This window comes from Antechinus flavipes, chromosome 2, assembly GCF_016432865.1.
Source record: "Antechinus flavipes isolate AdamAnt ecotype Samford, QLD, Australia chromosome 2, AdamAnt_v2, whole genome shotgun sequence".
Taxonomy (NCBI): Eukaryota; Metazoa; Chordata; class Mammalia; order Dasyuromorphia; family Dasyuridae; genus Antechinus; species Antechinus flavipes.
The window spans coordinates 84,189,631-84,215,234 of record NC_067399.1 but is presented as its reverse complement, the minus strand read 5'-3'; the positions used below and the strand labels follow the sequence as shown (position 1 = coordinate 84,215,234).

The 25,604-nt window shown below is 34.1% G+C and overlaps 1 protein-coding gene across 4 annotated transcripts in view; it reads left to right on the top strand.

The window, feature by feature from the left end:
- The window catches only part of SLC8A1 (solute carrier family 8 member A1), a 365,779-nt gene that overhangs the window by 177,077 nt on the left and 163,098 nt on the right, over window positions 1–25,604 (top strand). The gene's annotated exons all lie outside the window — the stretch shown is intronic.

Below are 25,604 nucleotides of genomic sequence, written 5' to 3'. Positions count from 1 at the left end.
AGAAAAAGACCTGAAGATAGTTTGGGTCGGCAAAAGCAAAAGGACACTCCTAGAATGACTGGGACTCTTTCAATGTTAGAATTGCTACCTGTGCCATTCTATTAATTTAGTCATATCAGTGGAACTATGAGTTGGTTCTGAGCTACATATAAATGAAACGCAAAGGCAGCTAAATGACAAAGTGAAATGAATTCTGAACCTGGAATTAGGAAGACCTGAGTTTGATTCTCAACTCCAACTATGCTATGTGACCCTAGATACGTATATAAGCATTTTCAGCCCCAGTTTTTTTTTTTTTTTATTCTGTAAAATGAGTATAACAGGAGTCCCTCTGTCATAGGGTTGTTGGGAGAATCAAATAATACAGCCCATGTAAAGCTCTTTAAGAATTTTGTGGTGCTATGTCCATGTCAACTGTTATTCTCAGTCTAAAGACCAAAGTCTTTTACTTAATATGGACATTATTCGCAGCAGAACCTATTTGAAGCTCAACCTAAGAAACACGTACGTGTTCATCATTTGTTCACGAAACAGGAAATCTAAAGATGAAAAGGGCAAATTACAAATCAGATCCTCTTCTATAAATGTGCCAAGAGAGCATTTTAGAGTAACTTAATATCTTGAGATTGTTATTTTTTTGTTCTATATCAGTGCCAGTCTTAATAGTTATATGGACAACTTTAGAACCCTTTTTTAAAATGAAGTAAAGGTTAATATTATTCAATGGATAAGGTTATAATAGGAGAGACATCTTTAGAGTTTTTCAAAACATAATAGCTTCAAGATAAAATTATACTATAGCAGCTCGAGTAGAGTATTTTTCTACTTTCAGAGAGAGATTATTGACATTTCTAGGAGATTTTGACTATTTCACCATACTTCTATTTTCTTTCTGAGCATCTAACACCCAAAAAGATAGTTAGACAGAATACCAAGATTTTAGAACGATCTCACAGATCCTACATTGTACTCAGTTTGTGAATTTTAGCCTTGCTTATTATGCTGCTGGCATTTTCTTTGACAAAAATGTGTATTTAATTTTCTTACATATAGAATAGGAACTAATATCATTCAAAGCATATTTATCATAATGTGAGGGCTGATAAATGAAATGGTGGGAATACCAGAGCTCTTAAACGGGTCTTGAGTACAAATATCACATGTGTCAGATAAAAATGATAGTTTAAGTAGTACTCTGTGCTTTAAATTAAAATCTCCTGACTGATGGAAAATGCTATAAGAAAAGTAATCCTCAATGACCATATTCCTCCTCAGGGCAAGTTCTGGTAAAAAATTATGAGGGACAGCTTTTGACTGAAATTTTCTTTCTCCTTTTTACTTTATATGATCTCCCCATGGTTCAGTTTTCCTTAGAGTACCCCCTGGTTGTCCAAAGTCTACCACTGAAGCCCTCATACCAATCTTCTTTTTTAATAGCACTCAAGCTTCAAATTTCTCATCTTCCTGCCTTCCCTTGGTCTGCCATGTATTCCATTTCTTCAAGACCCAGCTTTCTCTGGCTAATCTGAAAAATGAATTTGTGCTGATGTAATGTTCTCTCCTTCCAAGCAAATACAAAAAAAAAAAAAAATTAACTGAAGTCTTCTAGAGATATAGTGGCTCAGCTTAGCAAGAGAGATTTTTGAGCTAAGTAGATTCTTGATGCCCCTAAAATCCCACAAGATAAATGCCTACCTAACCAATCAGACTCTTTAGGCAAATAGCTGCATTTTTTTCAGCCAAAGTTATATCAGTAATCAGTTCCAGATTAGGAAGTAGCATTGAGAGCAGCTCATTACATATTTATTAACTCCTTCCCAAATTTTTTCAGAGCAAAAAATGTAAAAATATTTGGTGCATTTAATTTCAGACCTTGCTAATGTTTCACAAAAAAAAAAAAGTAGTTTGCTCATTTATCTAACATGTGATCATGTCATGCCCTTTCAAGGAGCATGAGACAGAAAAAAAAGAATGGTTCAAGAAGGCAGGTAGTATGCATTCTGCAAGTTGCATTGAAAAGGACAAGTAATGCTATAGTCAACATTTCTCCAGTGGAGCTATATCCTTTCACCATTTCTTCTGATCTCTCACATACTCTAGGATGGCCTATTTGTCGAATACCTATTCTTGAGGGTTTTTTTTTTTTGTTTGTTTTAAGGAGAATAATTAGTTTTACTTTTTAAAAAAAGGATTTTATTTAAAAGAACATAAGACATGAATGAGACAATGTACCATTTATAGCTCCTCTCATGTATGTGTGTATATTCAGGAGCATTACTCCAGGGATTTTTTCTTCTGTTTCTTACATTAAAATTTGTGAAAATAGTGTCATGTTCCAAGTCTATATAGATTATTTTCTGTCATAAGCAAATACCTACTCTATGGGATTACACATAGCAAGCAAAGAAATTGCAGAAGAATAAGGAAAAAGGCAAGAGCAAGCAGTAGAGCAAGCAAACTCTCAAAGTATAACTTCTATTTCCATACTAATTTCAACTCCCATCTGCTACCTCTCCCCTGCATATATTTGATTTTCCCTTATTTATTTTTACTTCTCCCCAATCAATCAAGTAATAAACAATCACTACCAGTAGATGGAGAAAAGGTAATAGATAATATCTGCCTCATCCAAGGTACTGCTTGAAAATAAAGAAATTATGTCCCCAACATTTCATTTTGGAAATCCAAAGATTTTCTAAATGAAATAATATTATAAGTAGCAGTTAGGCTCTACTGAACAATATAGTAGTACAATTCAGATACCTCATGATTTAATGAACTTTGGGAAATGATCTGACAAATAAGCCACCATTAAAAACGGGATGTCTATGGGAAAACTCATTTTAAACAACCAACTTTAGGTGAGTTTTAAGTTGATTACCACTAATTCTGTGCTACAACACTTAATACTTGACTCCATAGAACTTTTTATGTTGCTTTCTAATTTTTGAGTTATTCATTAAATCTGAACTTCATGTAGTAGGAGATGTGAGTTTCCATTTTAGCTCTAATCTTTACTGCTTTATGACCAGAGAAAGACTACTTCAGCCCTCTTAAGCTTGACATTTATAAAATGTGTATAATAATACTTTCATTATCCCCCTTTTGGAAAATGTTTTTTGGTAATAATAGCTTTCTATATTTAAAATTACATGCAAAGATAGATTTCAAAATTCACCCTCATGAAAATCTTGTGTTCCAAAATTTTATCCTTCCCTGCCCACCTTCCTTCTTCCCTAGACAGCAAATAATCCAATATATGTTAAACATGTGCAATTCTTCTAAACATATTTCCACATTTATCATATTGCACATGAAGAATCAGATGTAAAGGGGGAAAATAAGAAAGAAAGAAAAAAAAAAAAAACAAGGAAGCAAACAATAAAAAGGTGAAAATACTGTTATGCTCCACAATCAGTCCCCATTGTCATTTCTCTGGATGCAGATGGCTCTCTTCATCACAAGTCTATTGGTACTGGTCTGAATCACCTTATTATTGAAAAGAGCTAAGGCCATCACAGTTGAGCCTCACACAATCTTTTTGCTGCTGTGTACAATGTTTTCTTGGTTTTACTTACCTCACTTAGCATCAGTTTTTGTATGTTTTTCCAGGCCTTTCTGAAATCAACCTGCTGATCATTTCTTAAGAACAATAATATTACACCATATTCATATAACGGAACTTATTCAGCCATTTCCCAGCTGATGTTTTCTCATTTGAGTGGATGCCCATTTTTTAAAAAAGCTTAAAGCATTGTAGAAAAGTGAATTATTACTGGTGAGTGTAGGGAGCTGCTACTCACTTTCCATGAAAATTCTAGGTTTGCTGCTCAGTTTACAATACAGTAGATTAGAATATAAATGAACTCATAGAAAGTGTCTTCCTTCGGTTCTAACCTCCTCCACTAGAAGCATCATTTTAATTGAAAGTTAACTATTTGCATCCTTATACAATCCAGTCTATGGGTAGAGGAAACATGAAGCAGTTGAATTGTCCCTGCAGATTCTTCTTCAAGAAGGGCCAGAAGGCACTATATAATTCCTGGGGATCCTGGGCAGTTTGGCATCCTTGACATTTGAAGACATTCCATGTAGGGTAGGAACATTGTAGTCATTTTCTTTGTCTAATTAATTATTATTTTCTAGAATTACCCTCTTTGTTTCTCTTCTTGCCATCTCACTATTTTAGAATATTCTCAAGTATTCACCTACAGAGTTTTAATACCATATTAATTTGACCTTTCTAGATTCAATCTCTCTCATATTCCTATCTATTTTACACAAAGTTGTTGGATTAATTCTGGATTTAATTCTCTCATCATAATTTTCTCCTGCTCAAAATCCTTCGTGGTTTCTCACTGCCTACTAAATCAAGTCCAGATTCCTAATTCTGGAGGAATGTAAAATGTAGAATGCTTTTTACAACATGACCTACAACCTGTCTTTCAAACATTTCCTACTACTCCCATCTTTCCTTCTGTTTTCAATACAAACTCTTACTACTCACCCATCACCTCATCTGCTTAATACATTTCAATCTCTGTATCTTGGTGAGTACTCTTCCCTCTCCTTAGAAATCCTCTCTGACCATCTGGATATCATTCCCCTCCCAAAATATCTTTTCAGAAATGTATATCAACTCTTCCTAGAATGCCCATTCTATGTATTTAGAAACCACTCCTTCTACCTAGAATGACTTCACTGAATATTACTTAATTTAAATATCAACACTTCCTCTGTTTTCCCTTGGTCTCCCCACAAGATGTGTTCTCCTTCTAAATTCCCAAGTTTACCTCTGTTCAAGGGCTTATATATTCTCACTTTTGCCCTTGTTGTTCAGTTCATTGACTTCTTGGTAATTTTAAATTTTTTGTGTTGGGACCTCATGTATGTCTCCTTTTGTCTATCTGAAATATATAACATCCCTGAAATGTCATCCATTTTTGTATTGATGACTTTCTTTTTTCAGCAACTTTACCTCCTAATCCATTCAGATTTGAAATTGAGGTGGGATTGTGTTCTATCCTTTCTTATATTTATTTGTTTGTGTGCTATTGAGCACTAAATACCTTGTACATATTAGATGCAACATAAATATCTCTTTCTAGAAAAATAGGTGCTGGAACCACAGCCCCAGGAATCTAAATTGACCATGCAATTAATGCCTGATACTGAAACCCAAGGCTATCTCCAGGACTAATCAACACAATCTTAATTTTCTTTTAGGCTAATGGGTAATAGCTATTCCAGATGCCATTTAGATTCACTTGAGTAAATTACATGCTTCTGTCCTTGGTTTACTTTTTATGGCCACACATGCAAAGGATGTTCCACAGCAGGTTCATTCAGCAGCTTTTGTTTCCTAGGTTCACATGAATGAGAAAAGATCCATTCCTGATGCAGCCTGGGATAGGATAATGATGCTATCCAGAGCTCATAGGAGCATATCTCTGAAATACTATAGAAGGTCTCATCAGATAACAATTCCCAAGTATTGGGTAGGGAAAGACTTTTAATTTATTTAACAGAGGCTTCTCTATCCCAGGAGGCTTCTTAATTTAATCATTCTTGGCAAACCAGTACTGTAGTAACCTAATTGATAACCAGTTCTTCAGGAAACCTTTCAAATCCTATCTCTTCCCTGAAGTCTTTTTAGGAACTTTTAGTCCATAATAATTTCTCTATTCTCTAGAAAATGCTTACTATCTTGCCACTCATTCTGAAATTTGGTGAGATATATTGCCTTCTTTTATTTTTTTTTCAAGTACATCATTTTTTTTTTCCACCAAGATTATCAGTTCCATGTGGGTTAAAATTGTGTGCCATCTGTATCAGTTCTATCCACAGGACCAACACACTACCAAATACATACTGGAAACTTAATAAATGTTTTTGCTGATTTTCAGTCTCATTTGACTATTCATGATTCCATTTAGGATTTTCTTGGAAAAGCTATTGAAGTGGTTTTTCATTTCTTTCTCTACCTTATTTTCCAGTTGAGAAAATTGAGACAAAGAGGGTTAAGTGATTTGTGCACAGTTACATACCTAGTTAGTTGTCTGAGGCTGGATTTAAACTCTGGTCTTCCTGACTCCAAACCCACCACTCTATCCATTGTGTTACCTAGTTGTCCTGCAAATACTTGTTGAACTGTAATAAATATCATTAGTAGTAATAAATAATAATAAATACTATTAATTAAATTGATTAAACAAGATTGAACAACTTGATGCAAAAGACAAGAAGGTTCAAGGAAAACCAATTTCCCATTGGTAAACATGACTTAGACTTTGAAGAACAGACTCTACTGAAGCATGTCAAGTCTGAATGACTTTTAAACACAATTGATAAGATTGGTTTCCCCAGTGGGATAATGGAATGAGAAGGGTTTGGGGCTCATACTCACCATCCCATGGTAGCTGTTTTTCCTATTTCCTTTTCCCTGATACTTATTCACTAGCATATTGGATCTTGAAATCTTGCTTTGGTTGTCTCACTGGTTTCTCTTCCCATTCCTGGCATTAACCACATTAACATAAATGCATTTATTCAAAATGATAGGGTACTTAGAAAATTATGGTAAATATGGTAAAGCCATATTTTTTGTGTGAGTTTCCTTCTGACTTTTTGAAGAGAAAATAGTTAAATCTCTTAACATTGGTAGAGCATCAGCTTGACAAAAAAAGTCCAATTTTGCTACCTGCTATTATATGACTTTATTCAGAGATTATCAACTGTTTAACAAACTATTTTATAAGATACTACCTTTTTTGCCATGATTAGAGGCAGAGTTTAAACAGAAGCAGGGTGACTAAGGCAGCATGTAAAGGCTTTAATAGTTAAAATTCCCTTATTTGTACAACAGTGCTTGTCCTGTAAAGTCACTTTCAATCATATAATAATCCAGATCCAAAGAAGAGATTTTTGACATAACAGTCTTAGTGAATATTAGAGATACTCCATGGTTAAAAAAAAAAAAAGGCAGCAAGCCATTTATCAAGAATTACTTATTCTAGGCAATTTTTTTTTGCAAGGATGTTTTTTTTTTTTTTTTTTCCATCACAGCTGCCAAACTTCATAGAAATAAAGAGATTAAAAGAGCAGACTAGGTTAAATTACTCAGACTGAGTCTAAGCAACAAATAATAATAAAAAGCAACACATAGTGTAGCACAAAAAATCCAGAGGCTTTGAAAGATTTCTGCAAAAATAAATCAATGAGATTAGTAGTATGGGTTTTTTCAGACGGGAAATTTGTTTTCCAAATTAACCCCCTGAGAATCCTGGGCTGAATGTTTTCAGAGTCATTTCTTAAGCTGTGATAGGGCCAAGATTACCATCTCCCTTAACTATTAGCATTACAGTAAGAATTACAGATTGTTTTTCCTGGACCATACAGAAATCCCTGAATGACCTGCCATATAGTTTTGCTATTCAAGAAAAAAATGGGGCAGATATGCCAAACTACTGACTATTCCAATTAGTTTCCATCTGGCTTATCACAACCCTGCAAATACTGAGCTTTTCTTGTTAAAGAAAGTCTGCCTTCTTTCCATCTCTATTATCCATTATAAGAAATAAAGTTATACATTTTTTACTATGCTATTCAGATTTTCTTAGGAAATAGAATTGCCTTCGAGTATAGCCAAAGAAAAAGTGAGACCCTAGCAAAGGACACAGAACATCTTTTCCTGACATTGTCAAGGACAAAGCTCAAGAAAAAATTAAGCAACATTTGTTTATGCTATTTCTCCTTCAATTGGAAAGTGCAGTTATGTTGGAAAATACATATATCTATATATTCTGTAGTGTCACCAGCATCTGATGGCTTTGTATGAATAACTTTGGGGAGGAGGCTCTGAAAAATAAAACAATGTACAATAAAAGAAGTACTGAGGAACTTCTGGGAACCAAGGTGATAGAGTAAGCAGTAAAATAGCCCAAATCCTTCCATGTGTAGCTCCAAATGACCATAAAATGGTACCCCAATATAAATCCCTAATGCAAAACAGCAGAACTAGCAAAAAGAAAATAATGAACTATCTATCTTTTAGCTTAAGAAACTTGGAAGATCAGTAAGAAAGATCTGTCTCACTTGAGTAAAGGGGAATACAGTCCAGAACAGGAGGCATCACAGCAACCACTACTTCAGCAAATAACTGGGAGATCCTGAGCCCTAGTGCAGTGGAGCAAACATGCCTCAAGATAGTCCGGTCGAGCCAACAATAAGGGTGCCTAAGCAAACAGGCAGCCACTAATGTCCAGACTAGCACTGCAACCCCAGAGAACACAGGAATCTTCCATGGACCTCATCACATACCAAACACCAACACTAGGACCCCAGCCCAGTACCAGATAAACTGCCAGCTTCTTATGGTCTTCAGCACTACTAGCCAGTCTTCTCATTCTAGAACCAGACACAAGGGTCTCTTGTGGGCTTCAGGACAATGTCAGTTCAATGCCCCATAAACAGCCAAGACCTATAGGCCCTGGCATAAGAAACCTGAGACTATGCCTCAGGAACAGAGCTCAAAGTTAAAAGAAAGGGAAAAGGCCAAAAAAAGAGCAACTTTTTAAAGAAACAACTACTACAAAGAACATGGTCATAAAAAGTTACTATGATGACAGAAAAATCGAGACAAAATTCAGAAGAGGACAGAAATGTTAAAACATCTGTAGAGAGGCAAAACCCCAAAGAAAATGGAAGTGGTCTCAAACTCAGAATTCATGAAAGAACTCAAAAAGAAGCTTAAAAATCATATGAGGGAGTAGAAGAAAAATTGATAAATGAGAATGATGGAAGAGAATTATGAAAAAAGAGTCAATAACTTGGGGAAAAAAAAGACCACTGCTTAAAAAGTAGAACTGATAAAATGGAAAAGGAAATAAAAAAACTAATCAAGGAGTACAATTGGACAAATGAAAATTCAAGATTCTATGATTTCAAAACAATGAAAAAATTAGGAGAAAATGTAAAATTCCTTATTTGAAAAACAACTGAACTAGAAAATAGATCTAGAAGAGACAATATCAGAATCACTGGACTACCTGAAAGTCATAATTGAAAAGAGTATCAGGATAGCAACTTTGAAGAAATTATCAAGAAAACTTCCTGTTATTTTGGAACAGAGGGCAAAATAAGTATTGAAAGAGGGGATAATTAGATGGTGTGGTGAATATAATATTAACCCTGAAGTCAGGAGGACCCAAGTTCAAATCTGGCCTCAGACACTTAATCTTCCTAGCTGTGTGACTCTAGGTAAGTCACTTAATCCCGATTGCGTCAGCCAAAATAAATAAATAAATATATATATATATATATATATATATGAATCTACCAATTGCATCAGAATAGAGATCCCACAACCCCAAATCCCCACTCTGCCCTTCCCCCCTCCAAAAAAAAAAAAAAAAAAAAAAAAAAAAACTCCAAGGAACATTATAGCCAAGACTCACATCTGGTCAAGGAAAAAAGACCTTGAGTGGCCAGAAAGAAAGAAGACTTGAAATAATGACAATTCTGACCTCTTGTATACTTCACAGACATATGTGGATTAAAAAAAAAAAAGTTCTCTATTTTGCTTTGTTTTTGTTTCAGTCTTGGGACTGGTTTTACATCTGGATTAGACAAATAGCACTAAATCAGCTTAAGGAGAGGTCAATTAAACAAGTTGAGGATTTGCAGCTCTAGAACCAATTCTAATCAAGATTTGCTTGATGAAGCAGAAATGACTGACTGGAAGGGAGTGCTGGATGTATTACACCGAGTATGAAATAATTGAGGGAAAAATATTTGTGATGCCATGGCCATAAGATCATAGAAGCATAGCCAATGACTTCAAATCATTCATTTTTTTTGTTTGTTTAACACAACTCCTGGCACAAAGTGGTTTATTTCCTGATGAAGTATTGATTTTGTAGATGTGGAAGTTGGGACACAGATCTGAACCTCTACAATGGAAAATGGTTTGAAAGAGATAGAAGGCGTTTAAGAATAAATTTATGGTAATATATACAAATTATCTCATTGAACAAGAAAAAGAAATAGATAGATGATAAGTATCCAATAAGTGGTAGAATGGGATTCATGATCCTGGATTTAGAGCTGGAGGGAACCTTAGAAGCTGTTAAGATTAGCCTTCCTTAGTTCTCATATATGAATACTGACAAATATGAGTTTATGTGGCTCTCTTAATTTCACACTGGTAAATTTTAGAGCCTCAGATAAAACACAAGCCATCTGGATCCAGGCTCTAATAGTTTTATGATTGATTGAAATCCAGTGTTTTTTCCAGTACACTGTGCTCCTTTTACTAATGTGGCTACGAAGGAGAAAATGATGCCAAAATATCATTTATTCTTAGTATACTTATTTACAAGGATGAATGAATTTCAGTGAATCATTGATTTTGAAGATTAAAACAGGTTAATCCAATAAAATTTCATTATTCCCTGAGATTCAAGTGAAGACTAAACCTTAGAAGAATACGAATACTCACTTCATGAGGAAAAGGGAACTTTTACCTTTAATAACTATTACTAGTGGATTGGGGCTAGCAGTACATCCCAGGGGAATTAAGAGTTGAAAATATCTCATGCTCTCTGCTCTACTTTTATTTTTTTTTAAGTGTATGGAGACTTTCACATTTCTGGAAATTCCCAGTTCCTTAGGGTTATGGGATGTGTAACTCACATTAAGGATTTCTAGGTGTATTTTTAGATTTGTCTATTTCCATTTTCTCTTAGATTATCTAACTCCCAACTTCAGGCTGGTGTCATGTTCTGTCGAGCTATAAATTTTATTAGTTTAAAAATACATCAATAGCATTGCATCTATTCTGTTACAGGTTCAGGGTATTTATCATAATCTGATTAGTATGGGGTGTGGGAGTAATTAGGGTTGAAGAGATTTCAGAGAGAGTTTGACCTTTATTTTTATTTCTACAGAAAATTATATAGATAGCTTCTTGCTGTTTTCTCTAATTTTCCTCTCTTTCTTTTTTTTTTTTTTTCTTTTTTAAAACTAGTTCCCCCTATCTTCCCTAGGCTAGAAGTATATCATTTACTCACTGGTCTAACCCTATTGTGAATCACCATGGAAAACTTGACCTTTTCCTTTTCCAACCCAAACTAATTTACCCTACTTGGAGTGCCTGGTATCCTCTATACCTCTTGCACCCTTTTTTCTAGGTTTACTATGTGTGTACTAGATGCCTGATCAGCTTTAGCCTTACTTCAGTTCAGAACTCCCAAATTCAAGTTCAAGTGATAATAGCAAGGTTATTAAGTTTGGACCATCATACCCAGCTAGAAAGTACTCTATGACTATATTTTTTTATTATATCTTTGTGAGCATAGAAATATTCTTAGAATGAGATTTTCACTATATCCATAGCTCAGCATTATGGATAAGCCTTGTTCCATTAAAAACTAATTATTTCCTTTACAGAAATCGAAGTGGGGTAGTTATGGCACTGGAGCAAATGGGGAAAATGGTCACAAATTCTCATTTCTAATATGTAGAACAAACCTTCCCCCAAAAAACATGTACCACAGAAGTTTATGAGAACTAAGATTCTGTGATGTTACTTTCTCTTTTGGGCTATCTTCTTGTTCCTTCCCTAAGATATACATCATAACACAAGATAACAAGCCTGGTCTTCAAATAAGACTCTATCTGCACATACACAGTATAAGAGATACAGGCAACCTTTGTTGCCATCAAAAGTCAAGGACACCATGCAGGGAATCACAGAATCATAGAACTTGAGCTAAAAAAAGACCTCATATCCTTTAATCCAACCCTTTCTCTTTTATAAATAACTAAACTAAGGCCTATACAAGTTTTGTGACTTTCTCAAAGAGCCTATGAGGAGGCAAGGATGGTGGAATGGAATCCATTCCAAAATCAGTGCTCTTTCTACTGTCCCATGGTTCTGCTAAGGGTAAAATATATAGACCAACAGACAAAAATCTGGCCTCAGACAGCGTTCTATTACTCTCTGACTCAGTTTCCTCAACTGTAAAATTGGAATAGTAATAGCACCTCTTTTCCAGGATTGTTGTGAAAATACAAGAAGATATTTGTACAGTGATGGCTTTGAAGTGAAAGTACCTATTGTTCAAATGTTAAGAAAATTAAAAGAATTGAAATAATTTTGGATGTGCAGATTATATATACCCCAAAGAAAGCAATTCGTTTTTTAATGTATTAAGCAGAGGCTACTGTATATAGATAACTTATTCTAGGACCTATAGAAAATACAAATTTTATATAAGATATAATCCGTAGCCTCATGGAGTTCATATTCTGATATGGATAGAAGACAGGTAACTATGCTACATAGTGATATGCATATAACAAAAAATATAGGAAACCCAGTGTTAATAATCTAACAGTCACTTGTCCTGACAGTTTCAACTAAATAGTTTAGATATGAGTTAAACTCAGTGCCTCTGCAGGTTATGATAAAAAAAAAAAAGCCCCCTAATCTAGGAACCATTAGACCACTTTTTCATTCCAACCCTGATATTATTTAACCCCTAACCTCTCTGTGCCTCAAATTCCTCCCTTTTAAAAAAAGGGAATATGTTTCCTGACTTCTAACATACAAAATTCTTTAGGTGGCCCTAAGATATTTTCTGGTATCCTAGAAAATCTTCTTCACTTACCCAGATTGAGTAAACATAATTCAGGAGCATTATTTTGACACTAATCACATTTGTTTTTAAAAAGACTATAGAAGTACAGAATCTAAATGATAAAAAAATTCCATGTTAACTTACAAATTGCTTTATTAGCATGTTAGAGGCAAAGAATGTCATAAATTTTAAAATTACCTATTTAATCTCATACATGTCTTGAGGGGGTCTAGAATAGTATTTCTATTTTCATTTCTATTGTCATTTTTTGGTTAAAGGGCAATGAGATATTAATATCTTCCCAATGAGTTGAGTAGGAGAAGAGGCTGTTTCACATTTATATAAGGAAATAGTCTAAAAATGGAATGTAGTTCCATGTACATAAGTGAGAAATTCTCTTTGGGACTTTTTTAGAAATGTTTTTGCTGTTGAACATACAGGACTTTTAAAGCAGAAAAAAATGTGGTACACCACTACATCTAATATAGATGAACATTTTTCAAAGAATTAGAATGTTGAATGCTCACGTACATTGTCTTAACTTCTTCATCATGTCCCCAGGAAAATAAATCATTAGAAAAACATCATCATCTTGCAAGATCCCATTAGCCTTTTTCTCACATATCATCATCACACTTCATCACTACTCTCTGTCCCACTAATTAGAAGGGGAAGCATGCACCCCAAAATTTAAGGAGGTATATCAGCACAGCCATCTCCTCATTTACCATTAAGTTGCACTACTTCCCATCAATTTCAGATTTCTTTTGTGCGTTACCTTCCCCCATTCAATCGTTAGCTCCCAGAGAGCAGGAACTGTCCTTTTTGGTATTGATATCCCCAGTGCGTAGCACAGTACCTATAATATAATAAACCCATAATGTTTATTGATTATTATTATTGACTGAATGATACTGAGAGCATGAGATGTAGGCTGAGAAGCACTAAATTTTAGTGCCAACCAACTGGCTAGTCTTGAGCACATTTTTGTCTTTATCTATAAATGAGGGAATGGGTTAAAAGGATTTCTAAGGTCTAACATTTCTAAGCTCTAACATTCTATGATAGAATTATTCTTTGATGATTTAGAAGATATCTCAGGGTCTTGTAGTGCCTCAGGAATCAAATTATTAACATAGATTATCTTTATATTGGAGAGAGGTGACAGTACCAGATAATAGAGTTCTGACTTATTACCCAGCTATTTAAGAGTTCACTTGGGTGGGTGTGTTTGTTAGCCAGAAAAAAAAAATGTTAATCAGCTTCTCTTGTGCATTCTAATGCCTTGTAATGATAGTACTGAGGATAAGGGCATCACAACTTTAAAACTATCTAATAGCCACTATAGCTGGAACTTTTTTCTGTATTTTCCAAAATTAGAATAGATTCTTGTTGGCATTGTGCTTCCTACAAAGTTTGTTCCTTTCCCGGGCTTAGGTTCTGCATAACTCCTATTCCACAAGGCTTCTAGATAAAATTCTTATTTTACTTGTGTGTGTTATAGATCTCTCTGGAGGTCTGGTGAAACTGATGGACTACTTTTCAAAATAAGTTTAGGTTAGGGCTCATGATGCACACCTGCTATTGAGGAGGCTAAGAATGAGAGATGACTTGGACCATGGGAGTTCTGAGATATAGAAAGCTATTATTAATCAAGTGTCCATACTTAAGTTTAATATTAACATGATAATTTAGCATTAATATAACAGTGTTAATGATTTTGTTCAGTCATTTTCAGTTGGGTCTAACTTTTTCTGAACCCATTTGGGTTTTTTGGGAGATCCTGGAGGAGTTTGTCATTTCCATCTTTACCTCATTTACAGATGTTTACTGAGGTAAACAATATATAGCACGCCAAATTTGTCTTTTTGCACAGCTACTTAACAGTTAGTATCTGAAGTCAGATTTGAACTTGTCCTGGCACTCTATCTACTTTATTACCTATTAATAATTTATATAGTGATCTTTATATATCCTTTAAGGTTTCTGAGCACTTTTTTATTATTCTCACAACAACCCAGTTACATCACTATTATTGTTATTCCCATTTTATAGATGAGGTAACTGAGGCACAGAGAATAAAATGACAGTCCCAGGGTCACAAAGGCAAGATGCAAACTTCTGTCTTCTAGATTCCACATCATATATTCTTTCTCTTACTCCATCTAACTGCTCCTAATATGATGAACCCTTTACCAGATTTCCGAAAGAGGAGTAAACAGGCCCAGTTTAGATACAGAGTGGATCAAGCTTTTTGTGTCAAATCAGTTGTGGGATCAGACTTATGAATAAACTCTGCATTTCTAGCCTAGATGAGATGAAAAGGACCCCCTCTTTAAAAAAAATAAAATTAAATGAAGTATAATAAAGTTTGTTGACTACATTCATAATTAAAGGAAATGTTAATTGATATTTATTATAGACTTATGGAAATAAATATGCATTTTTTCCATCCAAGTTCACAGCCTCTTCTCAAAAATAGTTGCCAGATTTTGAAACACTTGATATAAAGGAAGCAGGTATAAAATGACTAATTGGAAATAAATGCACATTTTGAAATGCATATGTTGTAATATGGACACAACTATACTTAGAAGAAACAATTTATCTTTTCCTACGCTAACGTTGTGAGGATGAAAGTTCCAGCAGATTAATTCTTAGCAGCCAATAAATCGATAATGATTCCTCTAACCTCAAAAAAGATTCCAAAACATAGGCAAATTTTCTTCATTGTTACTGATGATTTTCCTGTTTGTGACATTTTTTTGTTTTAAGAAGCTGTGTTAAAGACCATCATAGAGTTGTCAGAGACAGGTGTGACCATGTATAAAAGCTATAAATGACTACATGTGACCATGGAAAGTACGGACGTGAAAAAATAACCACTTAGTGCAAGAACTGTCTAAATCATGACAACTAATAATGGTTTCCCAGAAGAACCAGCGCATTTTCATAATTTTCAATCAAATGAAATAATACTAATGAATCATTTCAAAAGAGCTTTGTTCCACACATTTCATAGTCCAAATAAATGTGAAAAAGTATAATTCATAAAATCAGAGTTACTTCAGGATTGTAATCTTTTAAAATTATCAAGATGACAAATCTTTAGAGATTGAGATCAGGCTTAATCTCTCCATATCACAACCCTAGCCAAAAGTTACATGAAAGGAGACTAATATTGTACCCAGCCCCTAAACAACTAAGCCCTGAGGTTAAGTTCAAAAGGATTTAGAATTTATCAGTATTGACCAGAAAAGAGCTGTGTTTAAAATGAAGATTTATTGAATTATATAAAATCTCTTAAGAGTGTGGATAACATCATTCAGAAATTCCTATTGTGTTCCTAATATCACTGTCACATCAAGTCAGCAAGCATTTATCAAGTGTTTACCATGTGTGAGGCACTGTGCTAAGTGGGAATAAGATGATGAATATGAGATTAGTTTTTTTTTTTTTTTTAAGAGCATAAAAAATAAATCAGGGTAAGAAACAAAGACCTCCTCTTACAGGGAATTCAATCACAGAAGTAAAACCAAGCTTTAAATGAGAAAATAAGATGACTGGATTTGTACTTTCCACCTCTTAATTCATAATACTGGGTGTGTTCCTTTTTCTGCCCCAAATTTTGAGTAGGAAGAACCTGATCCTTTCAAGCACCCATCTTTGTTGTTAGAATTAAGTGATTTATAGATCTGTCTCAATGTTTTGAAATAACTAATGCATATTTTAAAAGCAAAGAGTATTTTTATACTAGTTAATCTTTTTAACCTACTTCAGTGAATAATAGAAAGTGATCTAAACTATGTAAAGACCTTAATATAGCTTTAAAATCTCAACAATTAGCTGATTTAATTCAGAGTTGGATCCAGGAATGTTATTACTGTCGATGATAATGATTTTTGCCATCTTTGCCCTTCTCCAAGCCTTGTTATTCCTTGATTAAAATAGTGACATAACATAGACAGAGATGTCAAACCAATGATTGGCAGTTCATAGAGGGTTTTAATTTAACCATGTTGTTGAGAAAGCATATCTATACTTACTATTATAGGCTACTACTTGCCTGACTTAAATACAGTATTTTTTTTTTTTTTGGCTGAGGCAATTGGGGTTGTGACTTCCCCAGGGTCACACAGTCAGGAAGTGCTAAGTCAGGTCCTCCTGACTTCAGAGCTGGTGCTCTATCTAATGACATGAGGGGATTAGATCTGATGACTTTAAAGGTCCCTGGAGGGAAAAAGCTGGCTCTAGAATCAAGAATCAAGCAAGTACTAAGTATGATACTTACTATATTCCAATCACTGTACTGAGCTCCAGTGGTGGTAGTGGGGAGTGTCAAATGTAAATAAATAAATAATGATCATTTCTTGCAAAAACATTATAATGAGGGAAATAAGGAGTACATATGTGTGTGCACTCACATACATATGTATATTTATTGTAGAAGTAAATTTTATAAGTAGATTCTCATTATTAAATACAAAATAGTTTGGAGTAACACTAGAGATTAATGAAGACCAGTGATGTTCAGATTGCATCTTAAAGAAGATGGATATGTTCAAATTGCATCTTAAAGAAGAGAGAGATTCACTGTCGTGGAAGTAAGGAGGGAATTCATATCATGTGAGATGTTCAGTAGAAAGGCATGAAGATGGGCTATATATAGATTGTCGTAAAAGACAGGGACAAAGAGAAGAACAGTTTGCATGGATTATAGAATGTCAAGTGAGAATAGACAGTTAGGTTACAGCCAGGCTCTAAAAGGCTTCAAAAACAAAATAGAGGAATTTTTATTTTATACTAGTGACAATAGGGGAACATCAGAATTGATTGAATAGAGAAGTTATTTGAGGCAATTGGCGTTAAATGAGTTGCCCAGGATCACACAGCTAGGAAGTGCTAAGAGTCTGAGGCCAGATTTGAACTCAGGTCTTCCTGACATTAGGATTGGTGCTCTATCTACTGCCCTACCTAGCTGTCTCAATCTTCTGAATTCTTAAGGAAAAATATTTTCATAGTGCCGTGGTAAGTGCATTAGAGTGAGAAGAGATTTGTGCCAATAAGACTAGTTAGAATGTTGTTGAAAAAATCTAGTCAAGGGGCTAATGTTTGAACTATGAAGTATCTATTTAAGTTAAAAGAAGGGACAAGATATAATTTTATGAATGGCAAGATTTGATAACATATTGATAATAAGTAAGGTAAGGTAAAGAGGGGGAAACAAGGATAATATCAAGAAGAGAAGTATAAGATGGTAAATTTTGATTTCAGTTTTGAACAAATAACAGTTGATAATGTTTTTAGGACATAAATATAAAATATTGAGTAGTTAACTGGTAATGTGATATAGATGCTTAAAGATACTTAGGACTAGATATTATGTAGATTTGGGAGCTAGATTACTAAGAGTATAGAAGGAGAAGAGAAGACGATTTAAGACAGAAACTCTGGGAGTATCCTAAATTAGAGGCATGGTAGAGATGATAAAGCAGCGAAGGAAACTAATTAGAAGGTAAGGCTATTTGAGAGAGCAGTATTAAGAAAATCCAGAGAGAAGATAATATCCAGGCAAAGAAGGTACTCATTGGTGTCAAAGGTAGCAGATAGAGCTAGTATGAGGACCAAGAAAAGGATCATCACAGTTTCCAATAAAGAAATCATTGGTAACTTTGGAGAGAGGAATTTCAGTTGAGTGATAATGTCACTTAAGGAATTAAGACCTGGATTCCATCTCTCTTTCCCTTCATTCATTGACTAATAAGTTATATATGGCTTTTCTTTTGACTTCTGTGACAATCTGAACCTTCTATGGTATTCTGCCTGCCTCCCATTGAACCTTAACTTATGTGAACATTAATGAATATTACATGTAGCCTTTTATATTTATAAATTGGTTATGAATATAGTTTGGTGTTTATTTTTGCTACTATCCTTTGATATCAAGTGAAAGTAAATGTTTGGGTTTGGTTCTGGGCCTCCCAAGAGCTGCTCAATTCTCTTATTTATATGGACTGAATAACTAATTTAGGATTAGTGTGAAGAATAAATCTCATGAATAGTTTCCATTCAAGGTTATAATAACATAAAATATGGTAATAGGTTCTAGTCTAATGGAAATATGTATGTGGAATTGAATAATAAGACCACTCCTTCATAGAATTCATTATACCCAGCAATCAAACCTAGTTATACAAATCTTTGCCCTAATCCAAGCAAAATCTCTGCTATTAGATATAAAAAGCTCACTATTCATAGAAGTTGGTGGATATCCAAGGACTTAAAACTCAAGAGTACTTGGAATCTAGATTATACTCTGGTATTATAGTGTTCTTAAAGCATAAAGAATTTTTCTTCTTAACAAGCTTCTTGACAAGAAATAAATACCTTTTTTACAAAAAGTAACAGATGTGGCTCTTTTGATCCTTAATTTGCAGAGTAATTACTAAATTCCATTGCATGTTTGCATACACTATTTACTTTTCTTTTTGCCCGAGTAAATTGGCATACCTTGCTTCTCTTTGCAAGATTACCTTTGAATCGGTGTCAGTAACATTGAATTGTACCTCTGGTTTCCAAATGTGATATCTCTGCAAAGTTAGGCTCCACTATGGTTAATTGTGTCATAGTGATGGGACAAAATGAAGAAAAATTGACCTTAGCTGAGAATTTCCAACAATTCAACTAAAACTCTCAAGAACAAAGCTTCTTAAACAGTAAGGTTCCATAATTCCACAAAATCAAATTTTTAACTAATAACAGTTCACTAATTAATGAATGAATACTTAGTTTATATATCTATATATCTAGAGTGGTATGAAAATTTCTCAGAGGAAAAGGAATCCTGAGTGGAAAAAGTTTAAAAGCCCTGATGTAGAAAATACTAGTGCTTAATTTCTAACCAATTAAATCAGAAGCCTGTGGATATGTTATCTGGTGCTGACTAGTCCTAGTGGGCAGTCTTGGGTAAGTTTCTCCTCAGTTCTAGGCAAGAACCTCGATTCTGTCATTTACAAAGTGAGAATGTGTAATATTCTCTAAAATGTAATATTCTCTTGGGGTTTTCTTGGAGTCTTTGGAGGCAGCCTTTCTTTCCTTTCAGTAATCACCACAAGTGCAGCCAGGGATTAAACTCTAAATCCTTTATTATCTCTTTCCAAGTCTTGTCTCCTTTCCTGGGGGCCCAGTTAGCTTTCTTTGAGGCCTCTCTCTCTCCTTGGTTACGAGAGCTTGAGCTCCTGCCACCAGTCCTTTGTGTTCTTTGCTTTTGCCAGCTTCTTGAGGTCTTTTGAATGTGTCTTGGTTTCTATGGGGGAAGCAGGAGGACTGCCACCACTTCTCTGGTCTTCCCTAGTTCTCTTTTTGGCTCAATTTGTCTGAGCTTATATCCTCTCTCATCATAAGTATTAAGCACATGTACTGAACTAGAGAACTGTTAAGCACCTTGCTAAACAACCATTGTCTCTATCAATTGATACATTATGTTGCATTTCTTTTCAAACCCTTTAAAGACCATATTAATGTCAACTGCTATTGAGTTGATTTGATGTTATCTGTATGTAGTTATAAATTACCTTAAAAGTTTTCTTAATCTTCCTAATTTTAATAGGAACCCACACATAAAATGACATTATAATTTTATGTCTAGTACAAGTTACTAATTAAATATGGAAATAATACCAAAAACTTAATATAGAATACAATTTTAATTCCCATAAGTTCATTAAAAAAATCACATGCTATCCTCCATTTAGAGGATCTACATGATTATTTAGGCAATTTTTGCATTTTTATTACTTAGTATTGTTCTTTTTCTCTAAAACTGAATAGCTTTTCTCTTAAAAATCTAAGTTTGCTCAGCAATAATAAGGTAATTTTTTTAGCTATCAATGACAAAGTGAGTTTACACATAAAATAAAATGCAGATCTCTATAGCTGTGAGTAATTTGTGATAGAAATTGGAACCAAATGGTTCTTGGGTATAGATGTAAATTATTTTCTTAAGGAACTTTTTCAAATAATAAACACACATCCACAGATATCAGTCTAGTAAAATTACAGATATTTCAGTTTTCTGTGCCCCCTTCCCACATTACTGGTTTTTCTAGTTAGCTAGAATAAATCCAGGAGAAATGTTTTATTGGCCTCAAAGCTCGCTACTAATGAACTCATAGATCTTATTTTGTATCTTTAAATTTAGATATTTTTAAATGCTGAGTTTGAGAGCGTCAACTTATCAATTCATTTTAAAAAATAATGTGAAAATCCATATCTCCACATGTCCCTAGCAGAGAAAAACCAGCAAAAATATTAAATATTCTAAAAGTCCAGTAATATCTCAAATATTAACTATCTATTTTTTTAAATCTCATTTGTAATCATCAAAATGGTTAATTTTTAAAATATATATATTTTTTTATAGTATAGTAGTAGATAGAGTTAGATGCAAAGGTTCCAAAGGATTTAAATGAATAATAATAATAATGCCTGGTCAGTTTCCTGGGTACTGTCCAACAGGTAAGTGCTGATACACTGCATGTCTGGCTCTCTTCAGCCTCAAGGAAAGTGATTATAGGTGAATAGCTAACCCGAGGGAATTTCCTCCCTGAAGCATAAAGAAGGAAGAAATATTCTTTGATCAAAAGAATGTGATTGTGCAAGATATGACTTTAAAATGAAGGGATCTTCTAAAAACCAGAGACTCAAAATTAAAGCACAAGATGGTTTGTCCAATTGGGAGGCTACACACTCAAAATCAATGAAGCAGTATTGTTTAAAACATTTAGGAGTCTTACTGTATGGTGATTGGGGGATGTAACTTAGCCTTCTGAATTTATCTCACATGTTAAATGAGATTTGAACTGCTTGGGTTCTGAAATATCTTTTGGATTTAGATTTCTAGTTTAAGATGCTATGACTGAGTCTGTCTTTGGGAATTGCACACAGAATATATCCATAGGTAAAACATTACTTTAGAGTCATACTTTATTACTCAAAACAGCTGACTCACTCACCTTCCTTATTAGCTTTGATCCTGACTAATCTTTGAATATACTTCCCACAAAAAAATCTACTCTGTTTGTCCCTCTTGATGATGATATTCAGAAGATTCTATATTCAATTTCACAAAATTTCATTTCTAGACAGTTTGGTGCAATGTCAGTTTTACTTCCTTTAAAAGACACCATTCATTTAAATGGAAAAGTTATTTCATGCTTGTCTAAAAACAATCATGCGATATTGTAGTCATATGCCATAAGATTAACTCATCCAAAAAATATTTATTGAGTGCCTGCTTACTATGTAAAAGTCATTATGCTCTATACTATAGGGAATAGAAAAATGAATAAAATACACATCCTACTCCCAAGAAGCTTGCAATAGAAATAAGGTAAAAATATAAATCCATCTGTTTCAAGGCTGAAGGTTCATACCACTGGAGGAGTGCATATAAAAGTACAATGAGAGATTAGAAAAATGTGATATTACACATATTGAGAGAATCAGGCAAGGTTTTACAAAGGAGATAGAACGAGAGTTCCTGCTGCTCCTTGAAAAATGGGCAGGATTTAAATAGGTATATATGGGGAAGATTAAAGCACATAGAGGAAACAACATGACCAATGCTGCAGATGCAAGAAAGTTTGGAACATGTTGAGAGAATGAGGAGTGCATTTGAATAGAAGTCTTTGGGAGTCATGATAAATAACTGCAAAAGTAGGTTGAATTCAGGAAATGTAATGTCAACATAACAATTTGACTTAATGTGAATAAATATTTTTGAAGAGAAAAGTGATATGATCAAACTTTTTATTGAAAAGGATAATCTAGGGATGCAAAGTATTCTCTTAATATAATCTTGGTGTCAGAACATGAGTTTTAGCGTCATTTCTAAAGCTTAGTAGAATTTGCAAGTCATTTAAAGTTTCTGAACCTGGTGTATTATATAAAATGAGTCATTTATTATATTTACCTCCTAGAGATAGATTTAAAAAGCAACTTGTAAAATTTTAAAAGCATTATGTAAAAGAGAAGCTTTTTTAGTGATGTTTTTATGGGGGTTTAAAAAGGAGGATCTGGAAGTGATTAGACCAATCGTGGAAGTTTCAGCAAGAATCTCACCTAGAATGATAGCTAGAAAACCAGAATAGCATGAAGGATGAAAAACAATTTAGAGATTGGATCTACACTGTTTAGAATAAGGGGAATATGAAGATCTAAGCAGAAGAATGAATTTAAAGGTATAATGGATAGATTGCTAATTGTGAGTCCTAATTCCGGCTTTCTGGAATCATCTGGGTTGACTAAAAGACTTCATCTCTTGAATTCTTATTTTCAATATCTAGAAAATAAAATTGTTGAAAATAATCATCCATTTCCTATGATTGAGTTTCTAATCCCTGATCGCTGAGAAGATAGTGCTACAATGAGCAGAAATAGGAAAGTTAGAAGGTGGATAACTATTTAAAAAAGATGGTGGATTTGATTTGGACACAGTGAATTTGAATTGACATATAAAGTTTGTTTAATTTCCAGATATTTTTTAGGTGAGTTCATTTATTTGATCTGTATATTCTAAGAAATACAGATGTTATCGTTTTCTCAAGATTGTGGTCTGACTAAATTTTAAATAAAGTCAGTAGATGCAATTGTATTGATGTCTATGAAAATAGATTGGGACATGGTTCACTGATGAGGTAGGGAATTCTGTTAATATGCCTTTAAAAAAAACTATTAATGTCTTAGGGCTTTTAAAAAGATACTTGTACCTTTCTTTTTGTCTAAATCTGAAGAGGTTGTGGTTTCCTGGTTTTCTAGAAAAAAAATTTGGTCAACAAATAATAGGGTCTTATTGTCTTCCCCTGGAAGTCAGTCTTCGTAGATTTTTCACACCTACACATCTAGCCAAAGGAAGAAAATGTTCCCCTGACTTCACTCCTACCCATAGTACCCTTAGCAGTTACATTAACCCTCATAGGAAGAGATAGGGACTGGGACTATGAGTTCATTTGTAAAGGGAGATATTTTGGTAAGAAACTTCTATTTCAATTCATCTAGGTGGAACAGTAGATAAAATACTGGGCCCAGAATCAGGAAGATTCATCTTCCTAAATTTAAATCTGGTCTAAGACACTTAAACTGGCTGTATGGCTATAGGCAAGTCGCTTAGCCCCTCTTTGTCTCTATCACTCCTCTGTAAAATAAGCTAGAGAAGAAAATGATAACCACTCCAGTATCTTTAGACAAAAACATCCAATTGGGGGTCATAAAAATCAGACATTACTGAAAATGGCTAATTAACAACAAATATATACTTTTTTATATAGACATATGCACACATTTATATAAAATGTATATAACACACACACACACACACACACACACATACATATATATGGGTCTGAAACAAGAAATAAGAAAGAACAGTGCTTCTCACACTAAGGAAAGCTCTGTCAGTAGGGAGAAGACTGTCAGTAAGAATGATCCAATAAATCATTGTGATCTGGATGATCTAAAACTGTCCTAGCATTTTACAGTAATGCCAGCTGGCATTGTTAATCTGTTGTTCCCATGAGTAGTTTAAGTTTTCTGGTAAAGCCCATGGACTATTTTTCAGAATAATAGTTTTTTTTTTTTTTTTAGATTAGAGATTAGTAAGAAATAGATACATACACACATTATATATATACATACATACATACATACACACACACATACACACATATATGTTTCCATCTCTTGGAATCTATCCAAGGATGGACCCCAAGAATTTCTGTTGTAGGGTGACCAGAGTCTAGTTTAGGATAGCACCTTAAAAGAAGAAAAAGGAAGAAAAGGATGCAAGAGAAGACTAATGAGACTAACTAACTATATAGAGAATAGGACATTGAGAAGAGAGTATAGTAGAGGAAGAATATAACTACAAAAAATAATAAATTTGACCAACTGATAAAATGATAATAGTGGCAGAAATTATACAGTGCAAACTGGTTGGGGATCATGAACACAGTGAGTTCTGTTTGAGGTGTGTTCATTTTGAGGACATCATGGAATAATCAGATGATCATTGGGCTTTAGATAATATGTGACTGAAAATGTAGGAAAGAAGTGGTGTAGACTTGGGGATTAGCTGCATATCGGTGGCAATTAACCATGCATATGTTTGAGACAAAAAGACCTACCCAAATTGACTACTACAGAGATCACTCATAGAAAGCAGAATTATTTATTAGAATCTCAAGAAGCGGACCCCATTCTGGTCTGTGAGCAAAATTTCACAGCAGGATAGGGCCAGAGCCTTGAAAATGTTACAGCTTTTATACATTTCAGACAAAGAACCTCCAAAATCCCACCCTGTACATGTTGTGATTGGTCACATAAGTCTAGTGTTTCCCTAGTTGGTCAGTGGAATGTAATACAAGATGATACACAGCTTCTTCAGCCACGTAGTCCAGGCCTTATCTAAAATCATGTGACTCTGGAGAAGCCGAAACTGAGGCCTATAAGGCTTGATCTACTTTAGAATCTGTAAGTTCTTCACCTTTTCCCACACACATATAAATTGGGTCTGGGAGCGACCTAGTAAAGTAGAAAAGGCAAAAAGTAAAAACCAAATATTGGTAAATACTTTCAGGACATGGGGGGGATGATAAAAAAAAAAAAGGAAAAAGTGGCCTGTGCAGTAAGGAAAATCAGAGGAGTTTTTCATGAAGAAAAAATAAGGGAGAGGACAATAAAACTCTTTGGAGATTAAGAATTGAGGAATATCAGAATAAGTTAAAATTCTTTTACAACTAGATGTTCAGCTTATCTTAGAAATATTCCAGCAAAGATTTACAGTTTCTAAAGATGACTACTCTTTTGACCCATTTCCTGGCCTCACTTTATACTTTCTCAGCAGGTGGCTTCCCTTAAAGTCAATCTGGTCTATGGGCTTAGATTTGCTCCAAGACTAACAGATCA